Source organism: Helianthus annuus, chromosome 6, assembly GCF_002127325.2.
Source record: "Helianthus annuus cultivar XRQ/B chromosome 6, HanXRQr2.0-SUNRISE, whole genome shotgun sequence".
In the NCBI taxonomy this organism is placed as follows: domain Eukaryota; kingdom Viridiplantae; phylum Streptophyta; class Magnoliopsida; order Asterales; family Asteraceae; genus Helianthus; species Helianthus annuus.
The window spans coordinates 3,519,348-3,527,783 of NC_035438.2; the positions used below are offsets into that span (position 1 = coordinate 3,519,348).

An 8,436-nucleotide genomic window follows, 5' to 3' on the forward strand; every position below is an offset into this window, starting at 1 on the left:
TCCTGAGCAAAGTATGAGCCAGGTCACGATCTTGAACCTGTGGAAGCCAGACTGCGATCCCAGTTTATCGAAAGGGGGAGTCTGTAGATGTTAAGAGCCAGGTTAAGATTCTAGAAGCCTGATATTCACGCAAGCTGATGATGCTCGTGAAATTAATGAATCAAGAGATCTGATCAAGAGAATTAGAGAGAAGCAAGAGCCAAGTTCAAATCCTGGTAAATGTAACGTCCATAATTTTCTTTTTTATTTATTAAATAACAACGTACTTTTCTAACGAAAATTGGGCATGACCCGTTTGAAAAACGAGCGGTCCCCTGTTTTACATGATCCAAAATCATTCGAAAGACACAACATACACGTCAAAACATACCATATTTTACTTGCAAAACCATCAAGTTTATGTACGTACTTACGACAAGTTCTTCAAAAGACAAACATAATAAAACTAGGTTTAACTACTAGACGAAAACATAAGTGACAAAGTATTAAACATTGACTTTTACAAAATGCGGAACGCTTGACGGGCTTGAGGCGTGTTCGAACCGGGCGGAGCTTGATAGCTAGACATGAGATTTACCTACATGACCACAACATCAAAAACTCATTAGAACAAAAATTACTTTCTTTAACCCAAGAATCTAACTTACGGGCTAGAAACAAATGTGACATTCACAACTTGTGCTTTGCTACATTCTTTCATCTTTGCACGGTAAAATGTTCCAACGGAACTTCATACCATTCCTTCTAAACTTACAATAACATCATTCGACCCTTTCAAGAGAAGGGTCTATGCATACATCTTTCTCCATATTTGATTCGAATTAACACATTATTGATAAACACATATCTATAATGAAACCAAAAATTTGTACAAGAAGCGTACCTCGGTCTTGATCCCCTTGTTGCTTCACTTGACTCGAACTTTCTTCCTTAACGCCTACATATAACCATTCATTCTTTTAATTCATGTTTCATGCTCAGTTACACATATCAATCGATAAAACATCATACAATTTACTCATGCTTCATAAACATGTTCAATTCACACAAAGTTTATGGCTTATATGACTAGCATTTTCATTGAGGCATTTTGTCAAACACTTGATGTGCACATTATCAACAAAGCACAAAGTACAAGTATTTATTGCATAACCCTACTTATTCACCTTCTAATCTAACAAGAATCAATCAAGTTCATGACTTTCTTTCATCCTACACCATCTTAACTAATCTAATTTCTCTATCACATTCAGATTATGTATCAATTCACCTCCATAAACATATCATCATAATTCATCATGTTCATTTTTTTCCTACAACAAGTGGGTATGAACCCTAATCATCCAAACAATCAAAATTATACAAAATCCTCAGTCTATTACGAATTCCTAACTCATAATTACACAAGATTTCCACATGATTTCATGATTGGGTTAAAACCCACTTTCTACAAATCATCAAATCAGAATTTTCGACTTACCTTGTGTTGAACAAGCTTAGATAGTTAAAGATTGGAGCTCATGCATCAATTTAGGCCCTTAATTCCTTCCTAATCTTGTGATTTTCTGAAAGTTAGGGTTTGTTCTTGGCTTCTCCCTCTTGATCGATCCCACAAACACACCAGTACGTGTGTTTTGTGTTTTCCCTTTTTCCTTTATTTGTTTTAATTAAAACTTTATTCTTTTTAACAAGTTTAGTCCCTTCACTTTCTTAGTTTGTTTGTTTATCATTTAACTTTTCTTCCTATCAAGTTACTAGTATAACTACTTAACTAGGTTAAATATAACTTGTCTAGACATTTCAAATAACATAAATAAATTGCATATTTTGGGGTGTTACAGTAAAGGAGTTCGAGGGGAGTCTGTTCGTGCAGATAAAGAGAAGAGAAAGATTTGAGGATGCTTTACAATGTTAGACACTTCATGAGAAGCCCGAAGACTGATAAAGACTGAAGATGTTGAAGACTCGACACTTAAGACTCGTCAACATTCGAGGGGGAGTCTGTTAGTGCATGCGTCTGTCGACTTCGGCTTGTATCGAGTCTTGTTCGTAGAATGTTAAATCAGGGCACGCACTTCGAGATAAAGTTAATTCCGCTTGAAGCTTGTAATTCCGCTTGAAATGCATCATGTAATTCCGCACTGAATTAAGTTCCGCTTGGAACATTAATTCCGTTTGGAACTCTCTCAAGCGAAATCACAGGCCTATAAATACCTGTTCAAGCGAGATTAGTAGAATCCTTTCCGGTCAGTGTAACGAAGTGCTGTCTCGCTGTAATTTGTCATCTAATCAATCAGAAAGGCAGTTTACGTGTATATTTTGCTGAACTGAGCTCATTACGTCTGTTTCCGCCTTTCGTTCTGAGTATAAACTCTTCTGATCGACTCGTTTGGGTGCGAAAACGATCCTACACTACATGAATAAGATAATTTGAAAAATTGTTACATTTTTCGCGCCAATAACATATCTAATTTTTTTTATTGTGACACTCTATTAAAAATGTTTGATGAGTCAATGTTTTCTCAAGTGTCGAATATATATTCAACAATCAAGATTCAAGATGTAAAAACCGAGTGTCATACATTGTTATCATACAAACCACAATAGGTAGAACCACTTGTGTTTAAAGCAACTAAAAAATAAGTATAATAAACTAAAATTTTAAATTTATCTTAACTAAGAACATTCATTTTTGTCTGTAGTTGTCTAAAATGTGTGTGACATTTTCCGTCTAAATCTTTATGTCGATAGTTATCTGTCTTTAGTGTTTAATTTAGATTACAAAAAGTTATTGATTTGTTTTGATTTAAAACCATTGTTAAATATTATCTTAACCATTTAAAAAACTAGTATAGATTGTTAGACCTAGAGGTAAACAAATGAACTTTTTTGAAAGCCGGTTCCGGGTATAGTTAAGAGGGTCAAAATCCGGGTATTAGTTTTGAAGAGAAAGTGATCGGGTTTTCCGGTTCAAGTTTCGAGTTTATTTTGGTTTTTGATCGTTTTGGGTTGGGTATAACATAGTTGAAACCAGTTTCAACTCATAGTGTGTGGAACTAGGTACAGAGGAACCAGTTTTTTTAATACCTTGTTTCGGATAGGGTTTAATATCCAGGTTTTTCTTTGCACAATTAGTTAGACCCAACATTATGGAGGTGTAAATACAATTAAATGAAACCCACAATGTTATGAAATAGCATCTAACCGGTCGTCCAACCGGGAACCATCGGCGTCATTGGAATGTTACTAGCTAATGGATTGCGCTACAATTAGTAGCTCGCTACGGGTGATCCTATTTTTAAACACTGAAAATAAAATTAAATAAGACGAGTGTGTTTATTCATAAAAGTTTAAAGATTAAATATAAACTACTCTATTGTTTTCACTACACGCAGCAAAATTCAACAAAATAAATTGGTCACATATAAAATACATAGACCACAAGATTATAAATAAAAAAACAAAAAACAAAAACCCTATAACAATGTATATTGTCTAGTGGAAATTCCAAACTACTAGAACTTTTTCTTAACCACGACGAAATATATAGCTACTGAAAATAAAACTCATTATTTAAGCGATGATTGGACGCAGATTTAACCGGCGGCACCACCATTAACATAAGCGCGGCCATAATCCCGACCGGAAATAACATAAACATCATGGGCGGAGGCGGCAATGGCGGAAGTATTGGCGGCACGACGAGAAGCGACGCGGTTACAACAACCAATAAAACCACCAACTTCATATCAATCGACTTGAAAGTTGAAATGTAGTATGATTCGATCCAATGACTTCTTATTGGCGAAAATGTGTTTTGAGAGTGTGTGTTAATTAAAGATCAACCGATGGTATATATATAGTTTGAGTATAGAATCGGTAGAGAATCAAAATGTTGATAACATCAAATCCCGATGCGATACGTCGAGCTGAAGATCTGTCTACCAAATCATCGTTTTATATTTTGTATAATATTTGCAAATCTTTTTTTATATTATAGAATAATGCACTTGCAAGATTCAAATGTTTTGTTTATTGGTTTTTGGGATAATTAAATGTGAGATGATAAATTGATAATAAGACCAATTTGAAGGTCTTTTTCTCATCAACTACTTTATTATATTTTTTTAACAGCTAAATGTGTGTTATTAGATTAATTAATATGATTTTAGCAACTTGTTGGAATCAAATTGTACATTGGTGAGGCTCTTAATGTGTTTGATTTGCAGAATTTGTTGGAATTGAAACATTATTGGGATATCTCCAGCAGTGGTGGAGCTTGAACGAAAACTCAGGAGGGGCCAGACTCTCAAAATTCAAATTGGTGGAGGCCGTACTATTAAAAAATCAAATATTTTACATTACAAAATCTTTTTCCGGAAATTTTCGGTAAAAGTAATACTACGTGCGAAAAATCAGCACCCGTCAAAGCCATCACTCCTCACCGCCACTACAGCTGCCACAACCACGACCCCATTGTCGCCCCCACCATAGTTTTCGTCAAAGCCATCACTCCTCACCGCCAATGATCTCCAGCCACTCACCCCGCATTCGCCACACCCTATTGTCGCCCCCACCATAGTTTTCGTCAAAGCCATCACTCCTCACCGCCACTATTGCTGCCACAACCACTACCACATTGTCATCGTCACCAATGTTGCAGTGGCGTCAACGACATGTGACTGGGATGATAAATTTTAGTGATTGTGTTTGTTATCCAAATGCATTACAAAACCATTTTTTTTAATAAGTTCTAATTCCTTTAAATTCTAAATCATTTTAGACAGAAATCTAATTATTTAAATTCCAATTCTATTAACAGATTCTAATTTCCTAAAAGAAACTTACATTAAAAATGTAATTTAGAGTTTACTCACAATGATGTTTTCTTAGTAAACTAGTGCTTTCAACCCGGCGCGTTGCGCCAGGGATTAGCAGGGTTCGATTCGGTTCATTGCGAGTCGTGGTGGTATGGACACTCTTTAGATTAAAATACATGTATTGTACAAATCTATTAAATTAAATTGTTACAAATACATAACTTCTAAATAGTTACAAATACAATAACTTCTAAATTGTTACCAGCTCCATCAAACACCACCTACCTTACCTATGACCAAATCATTTAACTTCCTTGTTATGCTTTTCCAATGGGTGGCCAACGACAACTTCTAACCACTCGCGAAGCGTCTTTAAGGCGCCAATGCATGCCCATATAATTTATGATGTCGTAACTACAATCAAACAATAAACTTAGAACTTCTCATATATAAAAGCGAGTGTTATTACCATGATAATGGTACATAGGTGACTTAATGACTTGAAACACATATCATACAACAATTATGAACCTAATTAAATATGTGTTTTGTTTTTATTTTATTTTTTTGCTTTAAAATGGTTGAGGGGTCATGAACCTAATTATCAACCAGGTTAGATAATACACAATTGGCGGGTTGGCCTTATTAAATATATATTTTATTTATTGTTGTAGCTTTAAAAGGGTTGAAGGGTCGTGGACTTGTTTGTTTGACAGGTTAATCCGAACACGCCCCTTAAACTAAACAGGTCAACCCGAACATCACATGTTTATTAAACGGGCTAGAAATGACAACCCAAAACATGATTACTCTCATTGTGAATCATGTCAAGAACATTCGAAGTTGGATTATAGTTAAGGGTTATCGAGAACATGTTTTGTACCCGAGATCCTGGATTCCAGCTTTCCGAATCCAAGGCCATGTCAAACTGAGTTATAGGAAGATGTGGAGTATTGAAATGTCAAGAACATTCGAAGTTGAATTATAGTTAAGGGTTATCGAGGACATGTTTTGTACCCGAGATCCTGGATTCGAGCTTTCTAAATTCAAGGCCATGCAAACTGAGTTATAGGAAGATGTGGAGTATTGAAGTTGCCCCATTGCATGTCAATAACCTGCAAATACTCATGATTATCAACTATTTCTTAAATCTGAATAAATAAATGCAAAAGAAAAAGAAAAAGAAAAAGAAAGAACCATTTCTCCAAATTTGTTTTTGTCTACTCCTCCATTGGGAACAAACTGAGCTGACTCAACATAAACAACATTAGTAGCTAACCCCATTGTAACAGCAGCTACACAATCCCTGTTGTAATATCTCTCACATGACAGATCCCCCAATGTAGCATCTACCTGCCATAATTCATTAAAATGAAAAAAAAAAAACATTTTTAGGGTATCATACTTAGTAGATTTAAGAATCACCACCAGCCTTTGTAGCCTATGTGCTACTTGTTGCCATAAAGGACAACCCACAGCCACGCTGTCCGTTTTGGATTAATAATTATAAGTCAAAATATGTAAAAAAAAAAAAGATCCAGAATATGTCTACACAATATAGAAAATAAATAAACCAAATAATTATAGGTTGTGTGTGGGTTCAACGATTTTAACACGTCAACACGCCAATCCAACATGATTAACAACCCTACCTTAGTTAACGATGGAACTAATTATTTTATGTTTAAACTATAACTTGGTTATGAAAAAGTGCTCCCATACTTTAATTCCATCCTTTTATTGCCTAATATAAGGTTTAAACAAAAATAAGGCAAGTTTGGCCATCATTATTGAAGAGCTCAGTATCGTCCCAGAATGTAACTAAAATCATATTAACGTTGAAATCAATATATAATTATGATTGGGTTGTTGCCAAGAGTTGGGACATACAGAGTTTTATATTTGTGATAAGCCAAAAGTGAATCGAGAAATTGAGAACGTTCTAATTTATAGTAGAAACCTTGGAGATCTAGCATATATGGTCTTCAAACTCCCAACTTGCTGTTTGCATTCAAGGCTATCACACAGTTGATCATTTCTAGGAGCTGCCATAATAATAATAATAATAAGATCCATGAAGTTTTTTCACAAATGAGGATTAAACCCGTCTGATCATTCTTTAGTAGATAGAGAAAATACTAAGAATCTAAGTTAGAAATTTATGCAATAGACAGCGGTTCGACTTCAAATTGTAAGAAGACTTAATTTAAATACCAAAACTAAAGAAACTTAAAAACCTAACCTGAGGCATAATAATGAACTGAGAACTCTCATCACCACTCGCTACGACTCTTTAATAGAAGAAATTAAACCTCAATCAACAATCGCAGAAGCCATCCGCATCTCAACAACCACCGGCACTACAATCGCCATAATATTGTACAAAACACAGCCTTCGAAACCCTTCTTGGTCATCTATAAATTACCAAAAGTTATAAAACCCTTATCCACCCAGCCAGCGGGAGAGATCATCTATAAACTTACCAAAAGTTATAAACCCGCCGCTCTCAACCAGGCGGCAAAGAGACAAGAATGCTTTCAATCCGACCTCCAGTTTTAAGACCGAATGTTGTTCTTCGATTATACACCTTTTATTTGTTCAAAAGGTTATAATCACATGATAGTAAAAGATAAATAATAATTAATAATAATAAGTTAATAGCGATAAGTATGTCAAAAGTGTGTACCAAATTGAATTCCACATAGCGGCCCCTTCTCAGTTGCTGCCATGCCTTGTGTTTATCAGTGAATGGCATATCCTTTCTCCTTAGTAAGTACAAACATGTTCAATCATCATCTCAACATTCAAACACAGTAGTACGTTCGAATAAGATGAAAAACAACTTCAAAATCAAAGTTACCTGGAGAGACAACTAAATATTCTACACAGAATATTTCTGCTAAAATAACGGACACAGGGGAAAAATTCCGCAAGGGGAAACGATCGAAGAGGAAATTTGAACAACTAAGAAAGCAAATAAAGAGGCAAAATAACGCACCTGAACTCCGGCAATGACTTGCGTTGTCGCATTCCGGCGGCCAGTTCGCGAAGCAACCCTAACGCCGCCGCTTTGGGGCTTGGTCAGAGATAAAATGGAACCAATGGCCATGTAAATCCTCGCTTTGATTTGAGACGGTGGTGTTTGTGGAAATCGCCGTTTTGATCTAAAAGGGTGGTGATTGTCATCTGATGCTGAAGGTATGGAGAGAGAAGAACAACTTTTTTTAATAAGATTTTTTAGTTGATGATAATCTCATCAACACTTGGCTATTAGTTCGGTGATGAGGCCACCACCTTCAAAAGGGCCAATTAGCCCTCACCACCACATGAAGCAAGGTGCCAGGCAAGATGCCTGGCACTATTCATTCGGTTTGATTATTATCATATGTTAATGGTGTCAAATAAAAGCAATGATGTTTTCTGATTAAATGGTGTCAAATAAAAGCAAAAGACATGTTATTCATGAACATCAAATCAACATTCATTTTGTTTACATATATGAAAAACATAAAAATAAATTTACTAAAAATAGAAATAAATCAAATAATACTACTCGTGGTCTGGTCTGGTTTAGCCGGGCATGATTAGAGTCTCTTTATAAACGAGGGTGGCGTC

General features: G+C 35.4%; 2 long non-coding RNA genes across 2 annotated transcripts; both read right to left on the minus strand.

Annotated features, from left to right (window-relative positions):
- Positions 1-353: 353 nt before the first annotated feature.
- LOC110945158 lies at positions 354-1,624 on the minus strand. Its single transcript, XR_002595068.2, has 3 exons — positions 1,481-1,624; positions 884-937; positions 354-577 (listed from the first exon to the last, which is right to left on the minus strand). It is a non-coding gene; the product is annotated as an uncharacterized LOC110945158 (long non-coding RNA).
- A 5,711-nt stretch (positions 1,625-7,335) lies between these two features.
- LOC110945159 lies at positions 7,336-7,987 on the minus strand. Its single transcript, XR_004859889.1, has 2 exons — positions 7,508-7,987; positions 7,336-7,408 (listed from the first exon to the last, which is right to left on the minus strand). It is a non-coding gene; the product is annotated as an uncharacterized LOC110945159 (long non-coding RNA).
- Between the last annotated feature and the right edge of the window lie 449 nt (positions 7,988-8,436).